This window comes from Octopus bimaculoides, chromosome 3 (genome assembly GCF_046866305.1).
Source record: "Octopus bimaculoides isolate indiv1 chromosome 3, ASM4686630v1, whole genome shotgun sequence".
In the NCBI taxonomy this organism is placed as follows: Eukaryota; Metazoa; Mollusca; class Cephalopoda; order Octopoda; family Octopodidae; genus Octopus; species Octopus bimaculoides.
Genome location: NC_142930.1, coordinates 71,061,341 through 71,073,840, shown reverse-complemented (window position 1 = coordinate 71,073,840; position 12,500 = coordinate 71,061,341).

The window sequence follows — 12,500 nt, the reverse complement described above, 5'->3', positions numbered from 1 at the left end:
CGTGGCTTTAAAAGGATATATAAAATCAAAGTAATTAAATGAAAATTAATTTGAAAATACATTGTTTAAAACCAAACTTTAAAATTCCGCAAGAACTTTCTTGACAACCTAATATCATTTTGATGATATCTTCGGGTTTATGTTCGTACCACTTCTTTTGCTCTGTCAAGTCCATATCTGTTGCAAAGTGTCCAACGGATAATCCTTGCTATATTGTCATGATGTCTCTTATGTTCTTTCTGGGCTAGTGGCGTACATTGACTGGTAATATGCCATATGGTTTCACCATTTTGTCCACAAATTCTGCCATTATCACTTTCTGATGTGTTGTCTATTGTGTATTTTATGTAATTTGTTCTTGATACTTACTCTTGTGCAGCACGTTAGAGCTTCCGTTTCCGGTTTGAAATTACTTTTAGTCATCCATAGCCATCTTTTTTCTCTGTCTGTCTTATCTTCAACATCCCTATGAAATTGTCCATGCATTCTTTTCTTTATCCACCTATTTTCAGTTTCATTCATTCTCAAGTGCTTGTACAGTGCTTTATCTTTATAATCTTCCATCCTGCACAAGCCTGACCTTCTTACTTCTAATAATAGTGGTTCTGTGGCATTTCTTATATAACATGCTATGTTGCTTTCTTTTGCTCTAACGCTGTATTCACATCCAATCAGACCTCTTCCCCCTCTTTTTCTTGGTACATACAGTCTTTCTGTGTCATGTTTTGGGTGGAATATCCCATATCAAGTCAGCAACTTCCATATCTTTCTGCCTAAGATGTTTTGTTCGTCTACTGTCCATGCGATTATCCCTGCTCCGTATCTAAGGAGTGAAACCGCCCAGGTGTTGATAGATTCAATCTCATTCCTTCCGTTTAATTTCGACTTAAGGATCAGTCTCAGTCTGCGCAAGTACTCCACCTTAAATTTTTTCTGTTATTTCTTTCTCCATCTCCAATATCCCCAAGTACAGCCCGTCTCTTCTATCTGCTTCATAACCTCTCCCAACGTATCGCTAGCCCGTTCATACATTTAATTTTGCCTCTCTTCAAGACTAACACACCATACCTTTTCAGTCCGAATTCCGTTCTTATATCAGCATTGAAATAATACCCCGTATCAACGAGAAAACTGACTTGGGATTCATCTTTACCATAAATTTTGAGGTCATCCATGAATAACAAGTGGTTGACTTTTTGTTGGTGGCTCTCGAATACATACCCAGCCTTTGCTTTCCTCAGAAACAGTGTTAGTGGTACCATGCACAGTACAAAGATGAGTGGGGACAGGCAGTCCCCTTGGAAGATGCCTCTCCTGATTTCTGTTGTCCCTAAACTTCCATATGCTGTGAGTTTCGTCCTCCACTTCGCCATACTTATTCCAAGCAATCGCTCAACATTCGATGCAATACCAAATAGGTTCATACATTCCATAACCCAAGAATGTGGGATCACATTGTAAGCCTTACAATAACCAATCAATGACATGGTTAAGTTAGTTTTCCTCCTCTTTCAGTCTCTAAGTACAGTTTTGTCTACCAGTTGTCTTACGCTTGCAACCTTTCTGCTCATGTGACAGGACTCCATTTTTTTCCAGATGTCCGTACATTGACTCTGTGACTATTCGAGTCAATAATTTCCACATAAGTTGCAAACAGGATATTGGCCTGTAATCGTCTACCTTATTGCCTTTTTTAATGTTTTTCAAGCACAGTACTGTTCTACCCATTGTCAACCACTCTGGTGTTACTTGGTCGGGATTTAACAAGGCGTTGAGTTGTGCAGCTATTCGTGCATGACATTCACCAAATCTTTTGATCCGGTAGCCTTCAAATCCATCTGGTCCCGGGGCCTTCCAGTTTCCCATTTTTTTCCTTTTATGATTTCCTTCTCTTCCCTAACTTAAGTAACTAGTTCTGCCTGTTTTGGACAGACTACTATTTGATTCAGTTCTTGAAACCATTCAATATCCTTCTTGTGTTCCTTGTCTTTGCTCCAGATGTCACTCCAAAATTTTTGACTTACAATGTTATCTGGTATCAACATTTCATCTATACAGTCGCCATTTATTTCTTTGCAGAATCTCTTCTGATCTACTCTGAATAACCTATTCAGCTGGTAACCCTTCATTCTTTGGTCGTATCTTACCATCTTTGCTTTCTTTGCAACGAGGTGCTGTTTCAGTTCCTCCATTACCCCTTTCAGGCCCATTCCTTCAATATTATCCGTTCTGTTCAGTGCCTTGTATTTTTGTTCACTTTTACGCTCCCTCTTTTCCTTTCGGTCAAACACAGGAATGTCCTTCGAGAACATATCTAACCCCGCCTGTATTCTTCTTTTCCACCATGTATCTTTTTTTTGTCACTCCCATTATTATTATTATTATTATCATTATTATTATTATGATCATCATTATTGTTGTTGTTGTTGTTGTTTTTCCCCTTTTGTTTTCATTTCTTGCCGAGGGTCATCCCAACACCTAGGGCAAAAAACTTACTATATACATTGGTAGGCCATTAGAATAAACACATCAGATTTTTCATTTACAAATCAAGTTACGTGATAGAAAAAAGAAAAAAAAAGAAAAGATGAAAGAAAAGGGAAAAAGAAAAGAAAACAGAAAAAAAAAAAGAAAAAAGCGAAAAAAATTCACGACGACGTTCACGGCGACGACCTTCACAGCGACAACGCTCATCTCAGTACGTGTGATGTGCCAGTTAAAACAATCTTTTGTGTTTCTTGCATGAATGGTAAGCCAGGGATTATTCAGCAGCTAAGATGGAACCTTAGCTCTAAAAGCTCTGGGCTCCGTAGCAACTGTTGGGTGTGCTTCTGGTCAACATCAGCCTGTTTGCTACGGGCCTCATATTTGTCATGCAGAGGTTTCTGCTCTCACCCATCAGTCAATTGGTTAATTGCTTTTTTCCTTGCCATTTATTGCACCTTCCTTGCAACAATAGTTGCCGCACTTCCATCATGCTGTTCAGCCTGGGTAGTATATATGAACTCAGTAGAAAATATTTTGCTCTCCTTCATGACAGAATGAAGTCGCACATTATCGAGTATTGTGACGTTGTAGATTGAAGATATTGGGTGTACCAAAGATTTGTATTTTCTGTCAAGTCACAACAAAGACTTCAAACAGTACTTTACGCAGTATGTGTGCAGCTGTAAGTACAGTCGATTTTGGCAATACACTAAGATTAAAGGGTATTTCTAAAATATCCAGATGTTTCTTCAGATTGGGTGGCATTATTATTATTATTATTATTATTATTATTATTATTATTATTATTATTATTATTATTATTATTATCATCATTATTGCGGTATTTCGCCCCTTGCCACGTTCCTCAGTTCAAACTCCACCGAGGTCAACTTTGCCTTTCGTCCTTTCGGGTCGGTGAATTATGTACCAGCGAAACACTTGGTTCGATGTGAGCAACTATTCTTCTCCTCACAAAGTTTGGGCCTTGTGCCTTTAGTAGAAAGGATTATCCCTTCCCCCACCACCCCATCTTGTTAGATCTGTGACAAAATTTGAAGTCATTGTTATTATTATCATTATTATTATTATTATGGCGGTGAGCCGGCAGAATCGTTAGCACGGCGGACAAAATACTTAGCAGCATTTCTTCCGTCTTTACGCCTGTCTTTACGAATGAAAGTCAAAGCTCGCCGAGGTCGACTTTGTCTTTCATTCTTTTGGGGTCGAAGAATTAAGTACCGTTGGAGGTCAATATAATTAACTGAGATCAATATAATCAACTACTCCATCCACGAAATTTCAGGCCCTGCGCTTATGCTAGAATAGATTATTATGATTAGTTTTTAGTTACTACAATGCCACTTTTTGGCATAGGCCCTCAATTACATACTTAGTCTAAGTCACCTTATCTTCTCTCTCTCTCTCTCTCTCTCTCTCTCTCTCTCTCTCTCTCTCTCTCTCTCTCTCTCTCTCTCTCTCTCTCTCTCTCTTTGTCCCTTTCTCTTTACCATACATACATATATACACACACAAAGTAAATGTAACAGAATTAAAGACAAAGAGGAAAGAACACAAATATTACGAAGTAGATACAGGTACATCGACTTTCAGGACACCGAAGCTTCGGGACTCCTTATAATCTACATTAATTTACGTGTGCGAATTTCAATTCCCAGCAGGCCCCTACCCTCGTTAACTGGTACCTTAAATAGACAGGCATCTTGTACAGTATAGTATTATATCATTTAAACTAATGTATGGGTGCTTGTATTTGATTTAATTATTTAAATAAGTTTAATATTTGTTTAATTTAGAGTGTGACAATCCCTGGTTCAAAAAATTCAGTAATCTGGAACACCTTTGGAATTAACGGTTCCAGAAAAGTGATATTGTACCGGTATATACACAAGTATCAGCTCAGGTGTTTGTTTACAAGGTGGTTGTGTGTGTGTATGTGTGTGTGTATGTGTTTGTGTTTGCGTGTGTCTGTGTGTGTGTGTGCATGTGTGTGAGTGTGTGTGACTAGGTCCTGTAAACAAGTAGTTGGATGCCCCCTTCTGTGTGCTGCTGTATATCTGTCTACTAATATTGTCGCCCTTCTCTCTCACTTTCTGTATGCATATTCGAGCTTGGGTATATCATTTTCTTATGTATACATATATGTGAATATGTGTATGTGTGTCTTAGTTTAAGTTTAAATGTGTACATACATTCACAATATATTATAAATGCAATGAGCAATATAAGTAACAAAACAGACAACATAGGAGGAACAATGTTAGCATATACCGTACTAAGTTAACGCTTAAATAGAAAGAAAAAAGCTTTAACGATTCGGATGTATGTTCTTCGTCAAAAGAAAGAGAAAAGCTTAGAGGGCATGAGAAAATAGAAAAGCTGATGAGAAAAAAATACTAGGAGTTAGGAGCCATAGGAGGAAATAAGAAAGTAGGAGGGTGGTTGTACATGCGCAAGTATAAAAGTGTGTCAGCATTTAGATATGCGCACATGGAGACTGGTGTATGTAATATTTTAGTGTGTGTATCTGTAGAAGTGTACAAGCGCAGAATTATACTCACCTAAGTTACATACATACATGAATACCAACGTACATATAAAAGCCTCACTGAGAACCACGAATCTAAGTTTAAATTTGTATGTAAAAGACATCTGTATCGAGTTATTTGTAGAACCCCCCCCCCAAAAAAAAACTAAATATATAGATATCTATGTATCACACGTAATATATATACACAGTCGATAGGCGATATACTGCAGTAGTTGTTCTTAAATAACACCTCTTATGAATGTACAGTGTTAAAAACACAATAAATATCGGACAGAGACAAAAACAATTGTTCCCGTAGCAGCATAGATCTAAGCGATCATCAGATCTAAAGTAGATTGAATAAAGTATTTGGTGCCATTATACATACATACATGCATACAGACATGCACACACGCACACACATATGTATGCATGTATGTATGTATGTATGTATGTATGCATGTATGTATGTATGCGCATGATGTATATGTATATATATATGTATATATAAATATATATATATATATATATATATATATATATATATATATATATATATATATATATATATACATATACACGTATATGCATAGTATGTACGGATGTAAGTGTATGCATATCTATACGTATATGTATGTATGGTATGTATGTATGTATGTATGGATGGATGGATGGATGGATGTGTGTATGTGTATGATGTATATGTATATATATACATGTATATGCATAGTATGTACGTATATAAGTGTATGTGTATCTGTACATATATATATGTATATATGTGTGTGTGTGTTTTGAAAAAGGAAGGGCAAATTATACTCCTTTATATGCCCTTCCTCATGATATTTTCCCATCCCTCCTCCCTTTCTTTTTACTTTATTAGATCACACTTTTTCTCTTTTTTCACGTTTGTTTCTCGATTCTTTAATCTCTACCTTACGTTCCTGCTTGAAACTGTAATACAAACACTTACTCTTGTTCTCTTCATATTTGTAGAAACACAGAAATGGACGCATGTTGTTTAAATTCTACTTCACTTTGATCTTTAGGATATTGGTTCATGGAATTAAATTTTGGGGTTGATTAATCTAAGGTTTTGTGTAGGAAAAGTGGTGAGCACCATCAACTGCGGCTGTAAACAGAAATGTTCCACTTACATTTTCCACCAACTGATACAGCTCAGAGGATTACATTCAAGACAATTTTCTGTATCATACATGTGTGGACTTTACTGTTTCGTCAAGAGCGTGCGATGGGAGTGGGATATGAGGTAAGGAAATTAATCAACCAACAAACCAAAGTAATTCTAAACAAGAAAATAAACCTTTTACAAATGAAATTAGACTGAATATTGTTAAATGTAATGTTATTACCAGTTCGAATATGCTAAAAGCACGTTCAGACTTATCAAGCCATTCACTGTGTTTCGTCATGAAGAAAATTTCTCGCTGTAGACAAATGGTGTAAATACACCCCAATCAGCTCGCAACGTCACCTATCCAGACTGTGAGATGCAAGCATTTCGGAGTGGTCATCTCCTCTTCGGTCACAGAAACAGAACGGTGGCGCCGCTAGCTGATTTGTGTGTATTTACGCCATTTGTCTACAGCGAGAAATTTTCTCCAAAATAAAACACAGTGAAATGCTTGTTTACAACTCTGAACGTGCTTTCAACATATTCGAACTCGTAATAACATTGCCTTTATACTTATTACTTCTTAGCGCTCCCACTTCGTAATTGAATATTATCAAGTTAATTTCAATAGTTGACTTGTTCTAAAGCGAAACACCTGCTAAAAGATAACACAGATGAACTTACAACTGTTTTTTTTAGGATAAAGTTTGCTTTGTGTCATTTCACATCAAACAAACAGTGAATCAGGATTTTATGAGTTTTCCTAAAATCATTCATTAATCTTCAATGTGTATATATATGCTTAGTTTTAAATTGTCATTGTGATTAATGATTTCACTTTGAATGGAGAGGTTAATTTTCATAATATAGTGACAATTTTTACGAAATATATAACGAAGCAAATTACTAATTTCTGGACAATTTTGACTTTTCAAAGTCTCTCCCTCTCTCTCTTCCCCTCTCTCTCTCTCTCTCTCTCTCTCTCTCTCTCTCTCTCTCTCTCTCTCTCTCTCTCTCTCTCTATCTATCTATCTATCTATCTATTTATATCTACTTCACTATTGGAAATATTGTTATCGATTTTAATGACTCTTGTTTCATTATTTAAATCGTATTTTTACATTTCTATATTTACATTATTGCTTCTGAATTTAGCGCCTCGTATTTCGAAACTTTAAATCGTCATTAGACTTTTTGATTTAAAAGTTCATTTATAAAATGCTATTTTTATACGCCACACACACATATATCGACATCGAATTATGTTGGTCAAACAAAATTTTTCAAAGATATATAGATAGCGTCTTTCTCACATGACTGCTAAGTGTTCTTGGCCTGCAGCAACTTAGGCGAATTTATGTGACGAGACATTTTAAAAACGAGCAGATTTTACATATAACAGAACATTTGACACCGCAATAGTATGTAGGATACTACTGAATTATATTTCTAATATCTATTGAAGCTGTCAGAAAATAAAGATATATTTTATATTTCTAATGAAACAGTAAAGAAAAATAAACAGGACCCAAAAAGTTTATGGTTCCAATGAAAATATACAATATCTGTGGATGTTTGGTTGTATTGTACGTGCGCAATTAAAGAAATTATTGTGCATTCAGTAACGAAATTACTATTTCAGTGTTCCACTCTCTGAAAATTTCAAATACTTGCATTTTTTTTTTTAAGATTAAAAAAAATCCAAATCCAAATAAAATACTTTTAGCATTTATATTTGTGCGCATGTTCATCATTTGAACTGAAAAAATTGTCAAAAGATTAAAAAAAAAAAAATTAGTCTCATTTGGTGCATATTCTTTTTATCTTCATTTTTTTTCCTCCAAGACTGTCTTATTCTCTCTCTCTTATTCACACACAATTCCACTGTCCTGTGTGACTTCATCTCTAAAGTAAAAAATAAAGAAGAGATAAAAAAAATTAAAGGAGGATATAAGACAAAAGAGACGAGAGATTAACAAAATGAAGAATTATAACAAGTACTGTATGTGATAGCATAAATGTTGCACGGGTATATTAGATGCACAGCAATTTCAGCAACCCATATTCAGGAAAAAGTGAGCTTCGAGGACAAAATTAGCATATGGGAGGCCCAACTTCGGGTATAAGGAACTGGCGGAATTTTCTTGAGACATTTAAAAACAAAATGTGTGGCTTATATGACATCAAATACAGTATTTAAATCAACCAAATGAGTACAGATATAGATAGGGCCCTCTCAGCCCTGCGATAGTGAAACCAACAATTTATCAAAGGGTCAATAAACCTCTTTCATTTTTATATCTACTATAAAAGTTTTTAAATCTACATCAGAATGCATGTGTTTGTGTGTATTTGTGTTTGCGTGTGTGTGTGTGTGTGTGTGTGTGTGTGTGTCTGTGTGTGTGTGTGTGTGTGTTTGTGTGTGTGTGTGTGTGTGTGTGCGTGCGTGCGCGCGCGCTCAAAAGCCCTAGTTGGAGACCCAACCTTCCGAGTTCTTTCACATGGCTTAGAAAAACTGAAGGACTGCTGCAATATGTGTGATTCTGAGAACGGAAAATGTTAAATAACGTCATAATTAAATGATCTCCTTGTATTTTCTGTTGAGCCATCGAAGTTATATTGAGAGATGTACGGTCCACAGACAACAAATTTCCTCCCCACAATATCGCCAACTATACCTCAGTCAACAAACACATTGACGAATGTGCAGAACGATTACATCCACAATTCAAAATTTTGCCATTTATAAACTTGCCTTCTGGACCTCAACTCAAGTAAGCCTGATTAAAGATGCCTCATTTATCCACAAATATTAACTGGGATTAAATATGAACCCATATTAAACATAAAGGACTTACCCCATCTAATGGAAGATGTAAGCCAGAATAAAGCAGAGAACACAAAAAATAAAGAAAAAAGAAAAATTACAGATTTACCTCCCCTTTACTGCAAAATAAATGAGAGAACAATTATCTTCCCAAGCAATATTTTTCCCCCTAACAATTTATTTCTTTCAACTCTCAGTTTGATGAGTAATGCAAAACTGGACCCTACTTCAATCATGTTGAAAGAACAAAACCTTATTTTGTTCAAAATGGTATATCATTATTATCATGGCTTTAATATAGTCTTAAATCCTGTAAAACGAATCTTCTGTGTTTATTATCTTTTCTCTTTATCCCTCTCTATACACACACACACATATATATATATATATATAAATATATATACAGGGTGTCCCAGAGGTCGTGCACCATTCTGGTTTTCATTAAAAATAATTGACGCAATTTATTTGACTTAATATTTTTTTTGAATTTATTTTATTTCATTCAGTTTATTTTCTATCTGTTCTATATTTCAGATTGAATTATGGCTTATAAAATAAGATTAGAAAAAAGAGTTCAAATTGCTTTCATGTTTGGAAGAGACGGGGCAACACATCGCTCAGTAACTGAAGAATTCAACCGCAAACATCCTGAGCGAGAATCATTGAGCCATACTACTGTCTGCCGTTTAACCAAACGTTTCCAAGAAACTGGCTCAGTGGCTGACTGTAAGAGATATGGATGACCAAAGACTGTAACTGATGAAGAAACATCCACTATTGTTTTGGCGAAAGTTGTTAGTAGTCCTGTGAAATCAGTCAGAAGAGTAAACCAAGTGCTAAAGATTAGCGAATCATCAGTGCATCGTATACTCAAGACTCACAAATTTCATCTGCACGAAGTTCACCTTGTGTAAGCTCTTCATGGTGATGACAAAGATAGATGATTGGAATTCTGTGAATAGATTCGCGTACATAGAGATTCTTCAATATTCTTCAATGATGATGCCATTTTCCATTTAAATGGCCAAGTAAACCGACACAATATGCGCTACTGGTCAGACAACAATCCACATTGCAATGAGGGGGAACACCATCAGAACAACCCGAGGAGCATGGTCTAGGCTGGAATCTGGGAGGAGGAAATCATTGACCCTTACTTTTTTAATAATAATGTCACCAGTGAAACTTATTTAAAGCTCCTGCAGACCTTCTTATTTGACTACCTTGAGGATGTTCCTATAATTCGACGAAAAATCTTCTTTTTTCAGCAGGATGGAGCTCCAACACACTTTGCTAATTGCGTGCATAACTACTTAAACCAGACCTTTCCTAACATATACATTGGACAGAGAGGTTCCAGGGAGTGGCCACCCCGATCCCCAGATCTTACTCCCCTTGACTATTTCCTTTGGGGATATCTCAAATCTGTTGTGTAGCAGAATCGTCCACGCACTCTTGAGGATTTGAAGGATGCAATAACAACTGAGTGCCAAAAGATCACCCTTTCTACCCTCAGGAGTGTGAAAGACAGTTTCATAAATAGAATTGATGCATTTTTTATTGCAGAGGGTGCTCAATTTGAGCATTTGTTATGATTAATTTCAATAAAGTGTTTTTAAAACCCAAAAAGGTGTATTTAAAAAAAAAAACAGGATGGTGCGCGACTTCTGGGACACATATATATTTGTATGTTATGTAAATATTGTGATGAAAAAGTCGAAGGCTGCCCGTGTCTACAGAAGATATAGGTTCGATTTCCACGAGCAGCCATCGTCTTTAGGATCATGTTGCGTTCTCTCGAAAGTTTCTAATTTCTTAAGAAGTCAAAATTATGTGTGTGTGTTTGTGCGTGTATATGTATATATATATAAAAGTTATTAATACATGGATGAATGGTGCAGGCTTTATTACAAACCAGTGCAATTCTTTCGACACATTATAACCAAGTGATCGTTGCTGGATGTTACATATATTATAAGTAAACTTACGTTGATATCATTCAGCAATAGCGGCATATTTGTCTCTTCAGGTAAGTATAGTCAAAAGTTGTGCCACATGCATCTCCAGTGACAGAAGTCCCGTCCCACTGCGTGATAGCATTTTGTAGCTAATACCTGAAGTGGAACTTTGGAAAACAAACTATAATGTTTTTACCCACATTATATTAATATTTATATAATTATAAGCTTGAAGGTTGTAAGCTATCACCGTGTATTGGCTAAAGAAAATAGTCTAACATTGGAATCGGGCTACATGCCCTAATATTAGAGTACTTTTTCCTTTTGCGAATACACGGTGATCGATTATTAGATAATAATAATAATAATAATAATAATAATAATAATAATAATAATAATAATAATAATAATAATAATAATAATAATAATAATAATATTCATTATTATCATTATTAAGGCGGCAAGCTGGCAGTATCTTTAGCACGCTGAACGAAAGGCTTAACGGTATTTAGCCCGTCGCTAAGTTCTGAGTTCAAATTCCGCTGAGGTCGACTTTGCCTTTCAGCCTTTGGGGGTCGATAAATTAAGTACTAGTCAAATACTGGAGTCGATGGAATCGACTAGTTCCCTCCCTTCACCAAATCTCAGGCCTTGTGCCCTTAGGAGAAAGGATTATTATTATCATTATTATTATTTGATGAAAACTCTCAGCTTATTTTGCTGGGTATGATAGTGTCAGCTATCCACAGCCAACAGACTAAGGTGACAATTATTTACTGGTCATGCTTCAATAACCCTTCTTTATCTTTGATCCTGTTGTCACTCTTTGATCCTGTTGACATGCTACGTCAATTATTATGCGATTTCTTTCTTTTTTATTAACCACAACAACGTCCGCTTTCCTATGTCTGGTCAGGTGATCACACTAAATCATTGCATCCCACAGTATTTTGCAATTTTCGTTCTCGGTGACTCCTTCTGGGGTTTGCTCATAGCACGTCTTTGCTCTTTGTAGGCCGTGATTTCCACAGACCTCCCAGTGGATCATTCTTGCCACATTGTCATGCTGTCCTTTGTAATCGCGTTGTGCCAATTTCGGGCATTCGGTAACAATGTGTCATACCGTTTCACCCCTCTCAGCACACATTCTGCGTTTGTCGCTGTCGGTAGTGTTGTCGATTCTGCACTGCACATAATTAGGCTTTAACGCTTGTTTTTGTGCTGCGCATATAAGTGCTTCTGCCTCTATCTTCAGGTCACTCCTCCTCATCCATAACCACCGGTCTTTTGTATTTGTCTTGGCGTTCGTATCTCTTGCAAACTTTCAGTATATTTTTCTCCTACCATACTGTGTCTTTTTTTGTGTTCTTTTCCTCTTTAAGTTTCTCTTTCTTTACACAATTATCAAACAAAGCAAGATAATACACGCGGGTGGAAAGAGTCGCTGAAGCGGTCACAGATGTGCGACGAAAGGGTTCCATACAATGAAGAGACGAACGAATTTATAGTGCGCGTGTTTATTTGGGGAAAAAATGACCGTCCCGA